Source organism: Ornithorhynchus anatinus, chromosome 2 (assembly GCF_004115215.2).
Source record: "Ornithorhynchus anatinus isolate Pmale09 chromosome 2, mOrnAna1.pri.v4, whole genome shotgun sequence".
In the NCBI taxonomy this organism is placed as follows: Eukaryota; Metazoa; Chordata; class Mammalia; order Monotremata; family Ornithorhynchidae; genus Ornithorhynchus; species Ornithorhynchus anatinus.
This window is the reverse complement of record NC_041729.1, coordinates 99,590,265-99,610,253: the sequence shown is the minus strand read 5'-3', so window position 1 is coordinate 99,610,253 and position 19,989 is coordinate 99,590,265. Positions and strand designations below refer to the sequence as shown.

Below are 19,989 nucleotides of genomic sequence, written 5' to 3'. Positions count from 1 at the left end.
TTGCCCCCTTACCTCTGGTCTCCAGGGTGATGTTATTGAGGAATCCGACCCCAATCCTCCCCCATCCTCCCAACTCAATTTGGACTCTGACATTGACGGGAAGATCCCTGGGGAAGGGAACTAAAGAAGCTTCCTTATCAGGGCAGACCAAAGGAGTCTGGAAAGACACAGACTGATACAAGGGACAGGAGTGAAGTTGACAAAATCACGCAGGGGGCAGGAGGGGCAAACAGAAGATTGTTGCTCCCCAGAGAGAAGAAACTCCACTGCACAATGAAGGGGGTCCATTCAAAACCAGCAAAATGGCACAGAAGGTTGGTAGGTGATACCTACTTTGATGCTGAATTATACCTTCCAAGCGCTTAGTACAGTGCTCTGCACACAGTAAGCACTCAAAAAATACGATTGAATGAGTGATACGGTGGTAGAAGCTGGCCAAATAGATTGTAGCTGTTCACACCAGTGACTTCCAGAGAGACCTAGTGGTCTAGTGGAAAGAGTGTGGGCCTGAGAGTCAGAGGACTTTAATCAATTAATCAATCAATCTTATTTACTGAGCAATTACTGTAGGCAGAGCACTGTATGAAGCGCTTGGAGGATATAACACAACAACATAACAGACACATTCACTGCCCACAACAAGCTTATGGTCGGGGGAGGGGGGGAGACACATTAATATAAATAAATTACAGATATATACATATGTACTGTGGGGCCAGACTGGAGAAGCAGCATGGCTTAGTGGAAAGAGCCCGGGCTTGGGAGTCAGAGGTCGTGGGTTCTAATCCCAGCTCTGCCACTTGTCAGCTGTGTAACTTTAGGCAAGTCACTTCACTTCTCTGGGGCTCAGTTACCTCCTCTATAAAATGGGGATTAAGACTGTGAGCCCCACGTGGGACAACCTGATTACCTTGTATCTACCCCAGTGCTTAGAAAAGTGGTTGGCACATAGTAAGCACTTAACAAACACCTTATTACTATTATTATTATTGGGGGGTGAATAAAGAGAGCAAGTCAGGCTGGCACAGAAGGGAGAAGAGGAAATGAGGGGTTAGTCAGGGAAGGTCCAGGAGGAGATGTGCCTTCAATAAGGCTTTGAACGGGGCAGAGAGTAATTGTCAGATATGAAAAGGACCTGGATTCTAATCCTGGCTCTACTACTCGTCTGCTGTGTGACCTTGGGCAAGTCATTTCACTTCTCTGTGCCTCAGGTTCCTCATCTGTGAAATGGGGATTCAATGCCTTTCCCTCCTACTTAGACTGAGAGGCCCCGTGTGGGACAGGAACTGTGTCCAAACCGATCAACTGGTGGAGCCGGATTTAGAACCCAGGTCCTCTGACTCCCAAGCCTGTGATCTTTCCACCAGGTCACCCTGCTCGTACCCAGCACTCAGTACAGTGCTTGGCACATAATAAGCTCCTAATAAATGCAACAATTATTATTCTATTGGATCGAGCCATAGACTTCTGGTCCATCATATTTTGGTCATATTTACTCCTCAAAAAGGCACAGAGAGATTAAGAAACTTTCTCAAGCTCACCTAGCAGGATGATGGTACAGCTGTTATTAGAACTCACATCTAATTCCCAGAACCTTCCAGGAAGAGCAAACAATGGCCCAGTGGAAGCACAGGCCTGGGAGTCGAGGACCCGCGATCTAATTTCGGACTGTTTTTGAGCACTTACAATACACAGAATCACCCTATTAGACAAGTAAAGTTAAATATCTTGAAAAACACTAGTGAGTTTAGATGTCAAATGGGAACTTTGATGGTGCAGTGAGAAAAAATGCAAAATAGTATTGAGGATAGTAGTTCTTATAATTAATTATTGACCCAAAGAATCACGATTTCCCCATGTGATGGTTCTCAGAAGCAAGGGCTTCTTATCTGTTCACCTGAGAAAAGTGGATTAGAAGTGTGAAAATATGAAAAATCACCCAAGACCAAAATACATTCTCCAGTTCACAAATCTCTGTCATGTTGTATTGGCCCAAAAGGTCTTAATATGCTTCTAAGGTTAAATCAGAGAAGGAGTCCTCAGTCTTCAAAAGTAAATCGAACCCAAAACAAATGGGGACTAAGGCTATGAGCCCTACATGGGACATGGACTATGCCCAACCTGATTAGCTTGTCTCTACCCCAGCATTTAGTATAGTGCCTGGCACATAGTAAGTGCTTAACAAATATGACTGAAAATATTACAATAATTATGGTATTTGTTAAATGCTTACTATGTGCCAAACACTGTACTATGCACTACTTCAGTGTGTGTTTTTATTACCTAATCACCTTACATTAAGTAGTTATTTGTTCTTCACAACACACCTATGAGGTAGAGTTTAGGTATTACTATTATTCCCAATTTACTACTGGGGAAACTGAGGCATGAAGAGGTTAAGTGGCTTGCCCAAGGCCCCAAAGGGAAAAGGTGTCAGGGTCAAGACTTGAACCCAGAGTCTCCGGCTTTCAGGGCCACGGCTCTCCCAGTACCTCCTCCATTACCTCCTCCAGCAAATATCTGATAATAAGTACTTATAAATGTCATCAGCATTGTCCAAGTGAAAGCATTCCCCCCAGTTAGAGAGAGTATGTGTGCCTCATTTTCCTCATTGGTGATATGGAGATTATGATCTTAATGGGGAGGGAATGTGACTGCTAATTCTATTGAATTGTATTCTCCCAAGTGCTTAGTATAGTGCTCTGGACATAGTAAACTCTCAAAAAATACCATTGATTGAGCGTCAGCAGACCTGAGTTCAAATCCTGGTTCCACCACTAATTTTCCCCAAAGTCACTCAGCAAATCAATGGCAAGACCCAAAAAGAACCCAAGATTCCTGATACCCAGCTCTCAGATGACGGTTCTTGGCTAACTTCCCTGGCCTTTTGACAGGGAAAAAAAAAAACAGTTTTGGAAAGATAATGGGGGTGTTTGATCAGTTAGTTAATCCATCATATTTATTGAGTGCTTACTGCATGCAGAGCACTGTTCTAAGCGCTTGGGAGAATACATTTTAACTATGTAACAAACATATTCCCTGCCCACAGTGAGCTTACAGTCTAGAGGCTGGGTGAGGACCAAGGGGAGCAAGCTGGATCTTTCTGAGAAAGAAAGAAAACCCAGAGCAGATGGTCAGGTCTTTGAGCTATCGGCAACCCCTGAGTCACCCTGCCGCCGGAGTGGCAACAGCCAAGCTTGGGACTGGGGGAACCTGAGCAACAAAGTTTTCTGGGGAACCTATCTAATGTAAAAGGTACAAAGATTCACAAGTCTCACCCCTCTAGTGGCCCTACTCCAGCCTCTCCATCCTGCCTCGGGCCTGAAACGTCCTCCCTCCTCATAGCCGACAGACAGTGACTCTCCTCCCCTTCAAAACCTGATAGGAGGCTCATCTCCTCCAAAAGACCTTCTCTGACTAAGTCCTCTGCTCCTCTTCTCCCACTTCCTTCTGTGTCACCTGGACTTGCTCCCTTTATTCACCAGTTCCACAGCACTCATGTATATACCTGCAATTTATGTACTTATATTAACATCTGTCTCCCCCTCTAGATTGTGTTTGTCTTGGGCAGGGAATGTGTCTGTTTATTGTTGAGATTGTACTCTCCCAGGCACCTAGTAAAGTGTTTTGCACACAGTAAGAGCTCAATAAATATGATTGAGTGACTGACTCTCCATCAGTGATCAGCTCCCACTGATTAAAAAGTGATCAAAAACCTCAGATTATCTTCCAGGCTAATAGATTGTTATAGCCTCCTTTTTCTTCCAGCTGGCCTAGGGGGCGCGAAAAAGGGGTACCTTTAAGTGAACAGCAAAGGAACAGGCATGTGCATTTTGAGAATGGAAAAGCTTGCAAACACTGAAGGCTAAATGTCATCACTGGATTAACCAGGAAGATCCATAATAAAATTATCGTGGCGTTTGATAAGTGCTTACTATGTGTCAAACGCAGTTGTAAGCTCTGGGGTAGATATAAATTAATCAGATTGGACACATTCCCTGTCCCACATGGGGCTCATGGTCCAAATACGCAGGAGAGCAAGTATTGAATCCCATTTTTACAGATGAGGAAACTGAAGCACAGGGAATTTAAATGGCTTTCCCCCAGGTCACAAAGCAGACATGTGGCAGAGCCAGGATTAAAACCCAGGTCCTCTAACTCCCAGACCCACTTGTGGTCATTCTACTAGGTCAATCTGTTTCCCTTATGGATAGGTAAAGTGAGCATAATTGAGAGGAATAGAAAATTCCCAGGGAAAGCAATAGTGGGTTTTTTGTGTGTTTGTTTTTGTTTTTATGATATGTGTTAAGTGGTTACTATGGGCCAGGCTCAGTACTAAGAGCTGGGGTAGATGCAAGCTTGCACACAGTCCCTGTCCCACATGGGGTTCACAGTCTTACTCACCATTTTACAGATGAGATAACTGAGGCAAAGAAAATTTAAGTGACTTGCCCAAGGCCATACAGCAGCCAAGTGGTAGAGCCAGAAATAGAACCCAGGTCCTTCTGATTCCCTAGGCCCAAGGTCTAATCAGTCAATCAGTGGTATTTATTGAGCTCTTACTATTTCCCATGCACTATACTCAGTGCTTGGTAGAATGCAATGTATTGAAGCAGCATGGTATAGTGGATAGAGCATGGACCTGGGAGTCAGAAGGTCATGGGTTCTAATCCCAGCTCTGCCACTTGTCAGCTGTTTGACCTTGGGCAAGTCGCTTCACTTCTCTATGCCTCAATTACCTCATCTGTAAAATGGCTGTGTCCACTAGGCCACACTGCTTCTCTTACCGTTCTGGTAAAAGGGACGTGGGAATTTAAATCTTCATACCAGGGATCATCTTGTCGGGTTCACATGGAGGATTCCCCAATCCAAACTCCAAATGGCCAATCAATTTCTACAGTAAGGTCAGAAGAAGCAGCTCAGCAAAGCCAGAGAATGAGTTCTCATACAGCAGCCGCTTGAGGTATCAAAGAAAGACAGCACAAAATGGAGATATGTCTAATAACAATAATAATAATAATGATAATGTGGGCATTTGTTAAGCGCTTACTATGTGCAAAGCACTGTTCTAAGCACTGGGGGGGATACAAGGTAATCAGGTTGTCCCATGTGGGGCTCACAGTCTTAATCCCCATTTTACAGATGAGGGAACTGAGGCACAGAGAAGTTAAGTGACTTGCCCAAAGTCACACAGCTGATAAGTGGCGGAGCCGGGATGTGAACCCATGACCTCTGACTCCCAAGCCCAGGCTCTTTCCACTGAGCCACGCTGCTTCTCCTAGTCCAGTGACCCCCTGGCTAGTGAGGTCCAAATTAAGAACCCTGGATCGCTTCACCACCTTTCTCTTAAATCATCCAGAACCTGGTCTTTATCAGCTCCGTTCCATCTGACATAGCCATCTGCTTACCTTACACTTTCCACATGTTTCTTTTCTGCCTTTGGGAACTCTATGACGTAATTCTTAGTCAGAGACCTTCAAAATATTGCATAATGATTAGAATTAAGAACAGTCATAACGGTAAATGATTTACCTCATACTTCCTTCATTTAATTCATTGTGGTATTTGTTAAGCAAGACCGTAAACTCACTGTCGGCGGGGGAACGTATCTGCCAATTCTGTTGTATCGAACTCCCCCAAGCACTTAGTACAGTGCTCTGCACATAGTAACCACTCAATAAATATCATCCATTGTTTTAATGAGATATTCATCCCCTTGATTCTATTTATTGCTACTGTTCTTGTCTGTCCTTCTCTCCTGATTAGACTGTAAGCTCATCAAAGGCCAGGGACTGTCTCTATCTGTTAATGATTTGTACATTCCAAGCGTTTAATACAGTGCCCTGCACATAGTAAGAGCTCAATAAATACTATTGAATGAATGAATGAATTTACTGATTAAGTGCTTACTGCGTGCCCTACACTGTACTAGGCAGTGGAGTAGATATCAGATAATCAAGTTGAACAGAATCAGTGGATCAGTAGTGATTCCCAAGCCCTTTGCAGAACACTGCACTAAGCACTTGGAAGAGTACAATAGAAACAGACACAATCCCTGCCCTCAAGGAGTTTACAATCTAACTTTCAATCTAACTTCAGGATGGTAGGTTGAGGAGAAAAAAGGAGAAATGCTTCTCTCAGGTGATAGTAAAAATATTTAATTTGTTATAAAAAAAAGAATCTGTCCAGGTGAAAAATATCAGTAAATTAAAAAAAGGTCTGGATAAATTCCTGGACAAGAGGGCCACGAGAGATTATATTGAGGGGAAAGTAAGGGACATTAAAATATTCATCTCTATCCATGAGGACCCCCCTCAGTGTCATACCTGGAGAGTTTTCAGTACTCTACCAGCCCCGGCTATGGGAGGGAGAGTCAAGCAGAGGCCTACCTATTCCATTCCTAGCTTGGGCAGTGGCTGGCGAGTGGAAGGCAATCTGCTACAAGTCAAACTCATCGATGCTGGGCAGCAGCAACATGGGAGAATGTTGAGGGCGGAGACTCAAGTTGACTGCTCGGAAGGCAGCAATGGTGGACCACTTCCGTATTTTTACCAAGAACATTCTATGGATACACTGCCGGAACGATTGAATAGGACGTTCTGGGAGAGATGTGTCCATGGGACGGAAATGACTCGGCAGCATAAGACAAGATGCATGAGGACAGGAAACCATCACACCATTCTTCCAAGTACTTACTGTCCCCACCATGGACAAAATAGATACTTATGTGGACCATAACTGTAGATTTTAGATGGACCTTCCAGACTGTAAACTCGTTGTAGGCAGGGAACGACTCTACCAACTCTGTTGTATTGTACTCTCCCAATTGCATATGACAGTGTTCTCTGCACACAGTAAGCCCTCAGTAATATTTACTGAGTGATTGATAGGCCGTAAATCTCATCTAGGAAGGGTAATCCCTTTGCTTTTGAAATGGAGCCATATGTCACGATTTTATCAAGCCGAGTGGTCAATTTTGTGTCTCAATTACTATGGTCTTTGAACCGGTAGGGTGTTGTGGAGAATGTTGCAAGCTGTCCAAGGCAGCATTGAGTAGCTTCCCAAGCTTCCCAGATGGGCTTGAGTGCCAGTCTGCCGGGAACGTCGCTCTCATTCTCCTTACGGCACTGGATTAGAAGACGCTTTGTGTGAAAAGATCTGGTTTGTGTCTCCGTGAAGAAAAGATGCTTTAAAAAATAATCCACTGGTCTGAGCAAGATTATAATGGAAGAAAATAAAAAGGTACTCCTACATCTCCCATGGATTGCTCTCTGAGAGTAAATTTTCTAGTCCCACTCAGGCTTACCCAGGAAATCAATTTAGAGAAATAAAATATGAAAGAGTCTGGTGCCACCACCGACTTAGCCCACCCCTTTCCTACTGACCCTACTTTCTGAAATAGGAAAACTTCTGACTATAAACTCCTCCTCTAGTCTATAAGCTCCTGATGAGCAAGGATTATTTAATCATACTTATTGAGCGTTTAACTGCATGTAGAGCGCAGTACTAAGCATTTGGGAAAGTACAATATGACAATAAGTGTCACAGTATTTGTTAAGCACTTACATTGTGCCAGGCATTGCACTAAGCACTGGGGTGGATACCAGCAAATTGGGTTGAACGAAATCCCTATCCCACCTGGGGCTCACAGTCTTAATCGCCATTTTACAGATGAGAGAACTGAGGCATAGAGAAGTGAAGAGACTTGCCCAACATCACGCAGCAAAGTGGAGTCAGGATTAGAACTCAGATCCGTCTAACTCCGAGGCCTGTGCTCTATTCACTAGGCCATGCTGCTTCTCTAACAATATAACAATAAACAGATATATTCCCTTCCCACGAAGAACTTACAGTTTAGATTGAGCTTATAGTCTAGATCATATCTACTACTATTACCAATAATAATAATGATGATAATAATGATATTTGTTAAGTGCTTACTATGTGCCAAGCATTATATTAAGCTCTGGGGTAGCTACACAGTAATCAGGTCCCAGGTCCCACCTGGGGCTCACAGACTAAGTAGGAGGGAGAACAGGTATTGAATCCCCATTTTGCAGATGAGGAAATTGAGGCACAGAGAAGTTAAGTGACTTGCCCAAGGTCACGCAGCAGACAAGCTGCAGGTATTATCTTATACTTTCCTAAGTGCTTAGTTCAGTGTTCTGTCCATAGGAAGTTCTCAATGATGTTAATGGATTTATTGACATAAACGCGCAAATTTATTTGAGAAGCAGCAAATTTCAAGAAACATCATGGCCTAGTGCATAGAGCAGGGGCCTGGGAGTCTGAAGGACCTGGGTTCTAATTTTGGCTCTGCTACATCTGCTGTGTAACCTTGGGCAAGTCACTTCACTTCTCTGTGCTTCAGTTCCTTCATCTGTAAAATGGGGATTAAGACTATGAGCCCCATGAGCGACATGAACTGTGTCTAACTTGACAATCTTGTACCTACCCCTGCGCTTATTCATTCATTCATTCATACAATCATATTTATTGAGCGCTTACTGTATGCAGAGCACTGTACTAAGCACTTGTAAAGAAGCAGCGTAGCTCAGTGGAAAGAGCACGGGCTTGGGAGTCAGAGGTCACGGGTTATAATCCCAGCTCCGCCACTTGTCAGCTGTGTGACTTTGGGCAAGTCACTTAATTTCTCTGTGCCTCAGTTCTCTCATCTGTAAAATGGGGATTAAGACTGTGAGCCCCACATGAGGGAACCTGGTCACCTTCTATTCCCTACCCCCAGCGCTTAGAACAGTGCTTTGCACATAGTAAGCACTCAAAAAATACCATTATTATTACTATTACAATTTGGCAACAGATAGAGGCAATCCCTACCCAACAACAGGAGAGAGTTGGAGTTGAGGAATTGGAGGCAACGCGTGTAGAAGACTCCCTGTAGGAGTTTGGAAAGGAAGGGTAGGAGGGAGATAGAGCAATAACTGGAAGGGGCAGTGGGGTCCAGAGAGGATTTTTTAGAATGAGGGAGATGTGGGCATGTTTGAAGGTAGAGGGGAAGAAGCCATTGGAGAGTGAGCAGTTGAAGATGGAAGTTAGGGAGAGGAGGGAGGAAGGGTGAGGGTTTTTATAAGATGAGAGGGAATGGGGTCCGAAGCACAGGTGGAGGGGGTGGCATGAGGAGGGAGGAGATCTCCTCTGAAGATACTGCTGGGAAGAATGGGAAAGTAGAGGAGAGGGTTGAGGATCGGGGGGATGGAGAAGGTGAAGGGGTGAGTTTGGGGAGCTCAGACCTGATGGTGTTAATTTTCCAAATGAAGTGGCCAGATCGTTGGGGTTGAGGGATGGAGGAGGGGGAGGAACAGGGGGACTGAGGAGGGAGTTAAATGTCTGGAACAGTTGACAGGGGTGATGGACATGGGTGTCAGTAAGGGAAGAAAAATAGTTTTTTCTGGCAGAGGAGAGGGCAGAGTTAAGGCAGGAAAGGATAAATTTAAAGTGAACAACATTGGTCTGGTGTTTACAATTTAGCCAGCAACGCTCAGAAGCTCGAGCATAAGAGCAAAGCAGGTGGACAGAGGCAGTGGGTTAGCGGTGCAAGAGTGACAAAGGGATAGGGGAGCAAGTGATTTGAGTTGAGTAGAGAGGTTGGAGTTGAGAGCATCAATGTGGTCATCAAGAGTGGGTAGAGTTGATAGGGAGGCAAAGTGGGGCGTGATGGGCTGAGAGAGATGGATGGGGTCGAGAAAGCAGAGGTCTCTTTGGGGAAGTAATACAGATTTACAGTGGGTAAGAGTGTGAGAGAAGAGGCAGGTGAGAAGGTTATGGTCAGAGGGAGGGATTTCAGAATTGGTGAGGGTGGAGATAAATGCAGCGGTAAGAGATGATGAGATAGAGGGTGTGACCAAGTCGGTGAGTGGGTGAGGTTAGGTGGAGTGGGAGGTTGGAGGAATCAAGAAGTGATGAAAGGCGGGCGGCAGAGGAGTCACCGGGTACACCCATGTGGTTGTTGAAGTCTCTGAGGATCGGAGTGGGTGTGGAAAAAGAGAGAAGGAAGGTCAGAAAAGAGTCAAAATGGTTAAAGAAATTGGAGGTGGGACCAGGGGGATGGTAGATGACGGCTACAAGAATCTGTAGGGGGTGGTAGAGGTGAATAATATGGGTTTCAAAGGAGGGGAAGGAAAATGAAGGGGTAGGAGGGATGGTGTGAGAGTGGCACTGGGGTGGGAGAAGAAAGTTTAGGAAAACTACTAGTCATATGAGACACTTTTAAAAGTGTAAGAGTTAATCACTTTGTAAAAAGGTGCTACTGATGGTGAGAGTCCACGTCAGCATATGTGCAATTGCCAGGTTTAGGGTGGCTTTTCCAGACCCTTCCCTTTGGAGAAGCAGACCACGGACCTGGGATTCAGAAGGACTTGGGTTCTAATCCCAGCTCCTCCACTTGTCTGCTGGGTGACCTTGGGTGAGTCACTTCATTTCTCTGGGCCTCGGTTACCTCATCTGTAAAATGGGGATTAAGACTGAGCCCCACGGGGGACAGGGACAGTGTGCAACCCGGTTTGCTTGTATCCACCCCAGGGTTTAGTGCAGTGCCTGGCACGTAATAAGCGCTTAACAAATATCACAGTCATTATTAGTAGTAGTATTTTTGGAGGCAGGCAATGAATCCTGAGTAGGAAGACTTTGATCTCTCAGTTTGTCACCATTATGTCCTGCTGCCTCAGGAACCTCAGGGCCAATATCCTGGCCCAACCACTGGAGTAGGACGATCGATTGATCGATTGATGTGGTGAGAGCGGAGTACGGGGTAGCCTACTGCATGGGAGCTTGGGTTATTTCTCCAACAATAGTGATAGAGTATTTGCGTAACTGATCATATTAAACCCATATGCTGTGCACTGGATTCAGTCAATAAGTCAATCATATTACTGAGCGCTTACTAAGCATGGTACTAAGCATTTGGGAGAGTACAATATAGCAATATAGCAGACACGATACGGGCCCACAATGAGCTTACAGTCTTGATTGGTAGATCATATCTACCAGCTCTGTTGTACTGTACTCTCCCAAGTGTTTAGTGTTTCCCAAGTCTTTCCAAGCTGGGAAGCAGCGTGGCTTAGTGGAAAGAGCCCGGGCTTGGGAGTCGGAGGTCAAGGGTTCGAATCCCAGCTCTGCCACTTGTCAGCTGTGTGACTGTGGGCAAATCACTCAACTTCTCTGTGCCTCAGTGACCTCATCTGTAAAATGGGGATGAAGACTGTGAGCCTCACGTGGGACAACCTGATCATCTTGTAACCTCCCCAGTGCTTAGAACAGTGCTCTGCACATAGTAAGCTCTTAACAAATACCAACATTATTATTAGTACAGTGCTTTGCACACAGTAAGTGCTCAGTAAATACCACTGATTAATTTAGAGTACCAAACTAAGCACTGTGAAAGAATACACAGGTGGCAATTAGATATGGTCTCTGTCCCTCTGGCAGCTCACAGTAAAACAGCATCGCTTAGTGGAAAGACCATGGGCTTGGGAGTGAGAGGATGTGTACAGAAGCAGCGTGGCTCAGTGAAAAGAACCCGGCTTTGGAGTCAGAGGTCATGGGTTCTAATTCCGTCTCCACCACCTGTCAGCTGTGTGACTTTGGGCAAGTCAATTCACTTCTCGGTGTCTCAGTTACCTCATCTGTAAAATGGCGATTAAGACTGTGAGCCTCACGTGGGACAAACTCATTACCCTCTATTTACCCCAGCTCTTAGAACAGTGCTTGGCACATAGTAAGTGCTTAACAAATGCCAACATTATTATTATTACGTGGCTCCATCTCTCATCTGCTGTGTGACCTCGGGCAAGCCATTTAACTTCTTTGTGACTCAGTTACCTCATCTGTAAAATGGCGATTAAGACTCCAAACCCTAAGTGGGACAACCTGATTTCCTTGTACTCACCCCAGCACTTAATGCTTGGCACATAGTAAGTGCTTAACAAATATCATTATTATTATTATTATTATAAGAGTTGATGATGGTGATTAGAGTTGATGATGATGATAATGATGCGTGCCTTCAGTCCGCCTGTGACCAGCAACACACAATGCTGCATCTTAACCCCAATATAAATAAAAAACACCAGACAATAAAACCCAACCAATAATAACTTAACAGAAAAGTGCAGAAAAGAGTTGAGATACCTGAGAAGATGGTATGGAGAACACGGGTGGAGCGATCAGCGAAGGTTTCCTGGAAGAGGCATTTTAAGAGGGTTTTGAAGGAGGGCCAAAATGTGATTTGGTGAAACTAAGGTGAGAAGCCCTACTAGGTTGGGAGAAAAATGCTAGCAGTGGAGCAGTGTTTGGAGAACTGGAGACAATGGATGGTTGCAAACACTATCAATAGTATGTGTCACTTTTAAAATGAGTCAGATCCGATCAAGACGTCTGCCTAAATCTGTCCCTCCCGGGGAAGTCTTTCTTTCTCAATCTCTGATCACCTCCCCTGCGGTCTGAAGAGGTGGGTGGCGGGGAAGAGAAAGGTCTAGGGGAAGGGAAGCTGAGAATTATCATAATAATAACAGTACTTGTTTAGCCCTTACTCTGTGCCAAGCACTGTTCTAAGCACTGAGGTAGATACAAGCTAATCAGTTTGGACACAGTCACTGACTCACATAGGACTCACAGTCTTAGTCCTCATTTTACAGATGAGGGAACTGAGACACAGAGAAATGAAGTGATTTACCCAAGGTCACACATTAGATAAGTGGTGGAGCTGTAATTAGGACCCTCCTGTCTCGCCACCAACCTCGGGCCCACATCCTACCTCTAGCCTGGAACGCCCTCCCTCCTCAAATCCACCAGGCAATTACTCTCCCCCCTTTCAAAGCCTTATTGAAGGCACACCTCCGGCAAGAGGCCTTCCCAGACTAAGCCCCACTTTTCCTCAGATCCCACTCTCTTCCACGTCAACCTGACTCGCTCCCTTTGCTCTTCCCGCTTCTCCCCATCCCACGGCACTTATGTATAGATCTGTAATTTTGTTCATTTCTATTGATGTCCATTTGCTTATATTGATGTCTGTCTCCCCCCGCCCTAGACTGTGAGTTCCTTGTGGGAAGGGATTGTCACTCTTTATTACTGTATTGTACTTTCCCAATCACCGTGGCTTAGTGGAAAGAGCCCGGGCTTGGGAGTCAGAGGTTGTGGGTTCTAATCCCGGCTCTGCCACTTGTCTGCTGTGTGACCTTGCGCAAGTCACTTCACTTCTCAGTTACCTCATCTGTAACAATGGGGATTAAAAAAAAATGTGAGCCCCACGTGGGACAATCTGACAACCCTGTATCTACCCCAGCGCTTAGAACAGTGCTCGGCACATAGTAAGCGCTTAACAGATACCATCATTATCTTGGCTCAGTGGAAAGAGCCCGGACTTGGGAGTCAGAGGTCATGGTGCGAATCTCGGCTCTGCCACTTGTCAGCTGTGTGACTGTGGACAAGTCACTTCACTTCTCTGTACCTCAGTGACCTCATCTGTAAAATGGGGATTAAGACTATGAGTCTCATGTGGGACAACCTGATTACCCTGTATCTACCCCAGCGCTTAGAACAGTGCTTGGCATGTAGAAACACTTAACAAATACCATCATTATTATTAATTATAATAAGCACTGTTCTAAGCGCAGAAGCACTGTTTCAAGATCTTAGTACAGTGTTCTGCACACAGTAAGCCCTGAATAAATACAATTGAATGTCCTTGAATGAATGTCCTTCCGGCTCCCAGGCCTGTGCTTTATCCCAGGTGGAACTCTTTTCTGGTTTCACCTATGGTAAGTTTCCCTAGGTCCTGGGCTTCTGGATGCTTCTGCGGCTTCGACTCTGACCAAAGATCTCGGGAGGACAAGAAGTTTTAACGGAATTAGGCTGTTCCCGCAGCAAATCCACAAGGCCCACGCCTGCAGTGAGCAGTAGAGGGAGCTCAAGGATTTGAATGCGCTCTCCAACCTCGTAAAAGGATAACATTTGACCCAATCAAATCGAAGATGAAAGGGATTTGTTATTTCATAATAATAATAATCATGGTATTTATTAAGCGTTTACTATGTGCCAAGCCCTGGAGTAGTCACAAGGTTATCAGGTTGTCCCACGTGGGGGGGGGGGGTCACACTTTTAATCCCCATTTTACAGATGAGATAACTGAGGCACAGAGAAGCGAAGTGACTTGCCCAAGGTCACCCAGCAGACAAGTGGCGGAGCCGGGCTTAAAACCCACGTCCTCTGACTCCCAAGCCACGCTGCCTCTCTGCAAGGTGCAATGAAATCCGGGGAATCGTTTCCAGTGAAATCACATTCAGAAGAATTTTCCTTAGGACGCCAGATCAATTCATATCACTCTAGTTGGCCCTACATAAAAATAATTGTAGCATACAATAATAATAATCATCATCATCAACGTAATAGTAATTATGGTATTTGTTAAGTACTTACTATGTGCCAGGCACTGTACTAAGTGCTGGGGTGGATGCAAGCAAATTGGGTTGGTCACAGTCCCTGTCCCAAGTGGGGCTCACAGTCTCAACCCTCATTTTACGGATGATGTATCTGAGGCCCAGAGAAGTAAAACGACTTGCCCAAGGTCACACAGCAGACAGGTGGCGGAGCCAGGATTAGAACCCATGACCTTCTGACTCCTAGGCCCATTCTCTATCCACTCCACCACGTTGACTTACTCTGTTCCAAGTACTGTACTAAGCACTGGAGTAGAGGCATGACAATCAGGTTCTTCCTGAGGCTCACAGTTTAAGTAGGTAGGGAGAACAGGTATCACTTCCCCATTTTGCAGAGGAGGGAACTGAGGCACAGAGAAGTTAAATGATTTACCCAAGGTCAAACATCAGGAAGGGGGGAGAACCTGGATCAGAACTCACGTTCTCGAACTCCCAGGCCTGTGCTTTTCCATTCGGCCACACTACTTCTCATCTGTCTCTAATGATAATGTTAATTATGGCATTTGTTAAGTGCTTCTTGTAGGCAGGACTGTGTCTTTTATATTGTTATGTGAAACTCTCCCAAGCACTTACTACAGTGCTCTGGACACAGTAAGTGCTAAATAGATACTATTGATTGATTGATTGATCGCTTATTATGTATTGAATACTGCTCTAAGCCCTGGGGTGCATACAAGTTATTCAGGTCAGACACAGTCCCTGTCCCACATGGGGCTCAAAGCCTGAGAGGGAGGAAAGCAGGTACTGAATCTTCATTATACAATTGAGGAAACTGAGGCCGAGAGAAGGGACATGACTTGCCCCAGGTCACATAGCAGGCATGTGGCAAAGTCGGGATTAGAACCCAGGTCGTCTGACTCCCAGGTCTGTGATTGCTTCACTAGAACACTCTGGTCCTCTGAAAAAGAAGCTCTATGTAACAAATCATCAGTGCCTTTGCCCCCTCCAAAACTGACACTGAAGAGAAGAAAGTTTCTTTGAAGATCAGAACAGAGTCACCATAGAAGCAACAGGATCTGACAAACTGACTCCCCTCAAGAGATTTCAATATCCTAAAGGTGTAGTGGATAGAGCATGGGCCTGTGAGTCAGAAGGTCATGGGTTCTAATCCTGGCTCTGCCACTCGTCTGCTGTGTGACCTTGGGCAATTCACTTTATTTCTCCGGGCCTCAGATAGTTCATCTGTAAAACGGGGATTGAGAATGTGAGTCCTGCATGTCACTCTCCTCCTCAAAATCCTCCAGTAGTTGCCTATCATCCTTCACATGAAACAAAAACTCCTCACTCTTGGCTTTAAAGCTCTCCATCCTCACCTCCCTTCTCTCCTTCTACAGCCCGCCCCATACACTCCACTCCTCTGCCTCTCACCTCCTCAATGGGCCTCGTTCTCGCCTGTCTCACCATAGACACCTGGCTTCTGTCCTACCGCTGTCCTGGAATGCCCTCCCTCTTCACATCAGCCAAACTAACCCTCTTCCCCTCTTCAAAGCCCTTCTGAGAGCTCACCTCCTCCAGGAAGCCTTCCCAGACTGAGCCCCCCCTTTTCATCTGCCCCTCCTCCCCTCCCTATCTCCCCGACTACCTCCCTCTGCTCTACCCCCTTCTCCTCCCTACAGCACTTGTGTATATTTGTATATATTATTTGTTACTCTATTAATGATTTGTATATATCTATGATTCTATCTATCTATTTTGATGGTATTGATGCCTGACTACTTGTTTTGTTTTGCTGTCTGTTTCCCCTTTTTAGACCATGAACCTGTTGTTGGGCAGAGGTTGTCTCTATCTGTTGCCAAATTGTACATTCCAAGCTCTTAGTACAGTGCTCTGCACACAGTAAGTGCTCAAATACCCTTGAATGAATGAGTGACAGGGACTATGTCCAATATGATTTGCTTGTAATAATAATAATGTTGGTATTTGTTAAGCGCTTACTATGTGCAGAGCACCATTCTAAGCGCTGGGGTAGATACAGCGTAATCAGGTTGTCCCACGTGAGGCTCACAGTTAATCCCCATTTTACAGATGAGGTAATTGAGGCACAGAGAAGTTAAGTGACTTGCCCACAGTCACATTTGTAGCCACCCCAGTGCTTAGTACAGTGCCTGGTACATAGTAAGCACTTAACAAATAACATTATTATTTTATTATTATTTTTTATTATAATGGTGGTGAAAAAACCACTGGACAATATAGGATTGGTTCATTAACAGCAATTGTCAGCTCGTGCTCGGAGAATGTGTGATTTCACATTATCAGTGTGAAATCATCAAAAATCAAAGCAATCAGTCATATTTATTGAGCAAATACTATATGTAGAGCACTGTACAAGTACTTCAGAGAGTACAATGCAACAGAGTAGGTAGACACCTTCCCCACCCACAACCACAGCTCACACTCTACAGTAGTAACAATATTAATTGTGGTATTTGATTTATTTTGTGCCAGGCACTGTACTACATGGTGGGGTAGAAATAAGGTAATCGGATTGGACACGGTCCCTGTCCCACATATTCATTCATTCATTCAATAGTATTTATTGAGCGCTTACTATGTGCAGAGCACTGTACTAAGCGCTTGGGATGAACAAGTCGGCAACAGATAGAGACAGTCCCTGCCTTTTGACGGGCTTACAGTCTAATCGGGGGAGACGGACAGACAAGAACGATGGCACTAAACAGCGTCAAGGGGAAGAACATCTCGTAAAAACAATGGCAACTAAATAGAATCAAGGCGATGTACAATTCATTAACAAAATAAATAGGGTAACGAAAATATAGACAGTTGAGCGGACGAGTACAGTGCTGTGGGGATGGGAAGGGAGAGGTGGAGGAGCAGAGGGAAAAGGGGAAATGAGGCTTTAGCTGCGGAGAGGTAAAGGGGGGATGGCAGAGGGAGTAGAGGGGGAAGAGGAGCTCAGTCTGGGAACGCCTCTTGGAGGAGGTGATTTTTAAGTAAGGTTTTGAAGAGGGAAAGAGAATCAGTTTGGAGGAGGTGAGGAGGGAGGGCGTTCCGGGACCGCGGGAGGACGGGGCCCGGGGGTCGACGGCGGGACGGGCGAGACCGAGGGACGGCGAGGAGGTGGGCGGCGGAGGAGCGGAGCGTGCGGGGTGGGCGGTAGAAAGAGAGAAGGGAGGAGAGGTAGGAAGGGGCAAGGTGACGGAGAGCCTCGAAGCCTAGAGTGAGGAGTTTTTGTTTGGAGCGGAGGTCGATAGGCAACCACTGGAGTTGTTTAAGAAGGGGAGTGACAGGCCCAGATCGTTTCTGCGGGAAGATGAGCCGGGCAGCGGAGTGAAGAATAGACCGGAGCGGGGCGAGAGAGGAGGAAGGGAGGTCAGAGAGAAGGCCGACATGGTAGTCTAGCCGGGATATAACGAGAGCCCGTAATAGTAAGGTAGCCGTTTGGGTGGAGAGGAAAGGGCGGATCTCGGCGATATTGTAGAGGTGAAACCGGCAGGTCTCGGTAACGGATAGGATGTGTGGGGTGAACGAGAGGGACGAGTCAAGGATGACACCGAGATTGCGGGCCTGCGGGACGGGAAGGATGGTCGTGCCATCCACGGTGACGGAGAAGTCTGGGAGCGGACCGGGCTTGGGAGGGAAGATGAGGAGCTCAGTCTTGCTCATGTTGAGTTTTAGGTGGCGGGCGGACATCCAGGTGGAGACGTCCCGGAGGCAGGAGGAGATGCGAGCCTGATAGGGTTCACAGTTTTCATTCCCATTTTACAGATTAGGGAACTGAAGCACAAAGAATTTAAGTGACTTGCCTAAGGTCAAAGAGCAGACATTTGGCAAAGCCAGGATCAGAACCCATGTCCTACGTCTATAGAATGGGGATTAAGACTGTGAACGCTATGTGGAACAGGGAGTGTGTCTAATCTGATTAACTAGTATCTACCCCAGAGTTTAGATGAGTGTCTGGTACATAGTTAAGTGCTTAAAAAATAAAACAATTATTATTACCGTGTGCAGAACACTGTACGCACTTGGGAGAGTACACAGCAATAGAATAAGTGGACACGTTACCTGCCCATAATGAGCTTACAGTCAAAACCACATCTCATCCAGGAAGCCTATCTTGATTCATCTCTCATCTGCCTACCCTATTTTATCTTCCTACTTTGATTCTAGTGAACTTGTCTACAAACTTTATTATATTATGCTTCCCCCAAGCACTTAGTATAGTGTCCTGCACACAGAAGGCACTCAGTAAATACGATTAATTGATTGATTGACTCCTAGGCACTTGAGTTCATACTCTGTAAGCACTTGAGTACTCATCCCATCCTTCCACAACTTCTCACTGCTCAATCTACAACAGATGTTGGGTGAAGAGAAAGGGGGAGAATTCTGGAAATGTTGTGGAGGAGAAACTGACAGGATGGAGCAACAAACTGAATATGGGAGTTAGAAACAGTAAGGAATTGAGGATAATGCCATCATTAAAGACTGGAGAGACAGAGAACCTGCCTATCGACTCTGCAGTATTGTACTTTCCCAATAAAGTGCTCAGTAAATATGACTGATTGATTAAATGATTCTCCATGCCTCAATTCCCTCATCTGCAAAATGGGGATTAAGACTGAGCCCCATGAGGGACTTGGTCTTTGTCCAACCTGATTACTTCATATCCAGAATTTAGTACAGTGCCTGGTACACGGTAAATGTTTAACAAATACCATTTAAAAACATGAGGGCTTGTCTTTAAGGAAATAGTACAGATTTCTTTTCAAACAAACAGAGTTAATGAAACCAAACTAGAATGTCAGTGCTTCCCATAGAAAATCCAAAGAAATGCACATTCATACCGGATTTTATTTGATTGCTATAGTAAACTGATAAATGAGGGTTTGGGAAATGATGTGTTTTGAATGTACAGTTCTGGGTGGGACATGGCGCTGGAATGTTTATTTTCTTACTGGGATGAACCATCATTATTAACAGTATTGTGTTCTTTGCCCTGTAGAAGATAAGCTGGCGAATTCCCAAGACAAACTTGATGATCCCATTTATTTTCCACATATAATCTCCTTTTAATGAGCCACCGATGTCACTGGAATTTACATAACTCAGGAAGAAGTCGTCACATCTTGTGGTTCAGTCAAGAATCTGCTACAATTCTGAAAATGGAGCCTGTGGAAGGAGCTTCACGGAAGGAGAACGGGGCCGGAAGCCAGGAGATCAGGCTTTGGATCCCTGCTCTACCACCACCTTGTGTCCCTGAGTGAGTCACTTAACCTCCATGTGCCCCGGTTTTCTCATCTGTGTAATGGGGATGATAAATGCTGCCTCTTCCTACCTCACAGGGTTGGGTGTGAGGGTGACAGAGATAAGTATTGTGAAAGTGCTTTGGAAAAATAAAGTGCTCAACTAATTCAAGGTGTTACTATTATTTCTTCCAGTTGTCCTGGGGCAACGATGCATATCTAATAGAACCCCACCCAGTAACTGGAAGGAATTTTGGTACCACTATGGGAGACGGTAGCTGAACAGTGAAAAAGCAGGATAGAAAGATAAAAGATTCTTTTGAAATGTG

The 19,989-nt window shown here is 45.3% G+C and overlaps 1 non-coding gene across 1 annotated transcript; it reads left to right on the top strand.

Moving 5' to 3' along the window:
- The first annotated feature begins 6,308 nt into the window (after window positions 1–6,308).
- Window positions 6,309–6,446, top strand: LOC114809656. The gene has a single exon (XR_003757433.1). It is a non-coding gene; the product is annotated as a small nucleolar RNA SNORA7 (small nucleolar RNA).
- The last annotated feature ends 13,543 nt before the right edge of the window (window positions 6,447–19,989 follow it).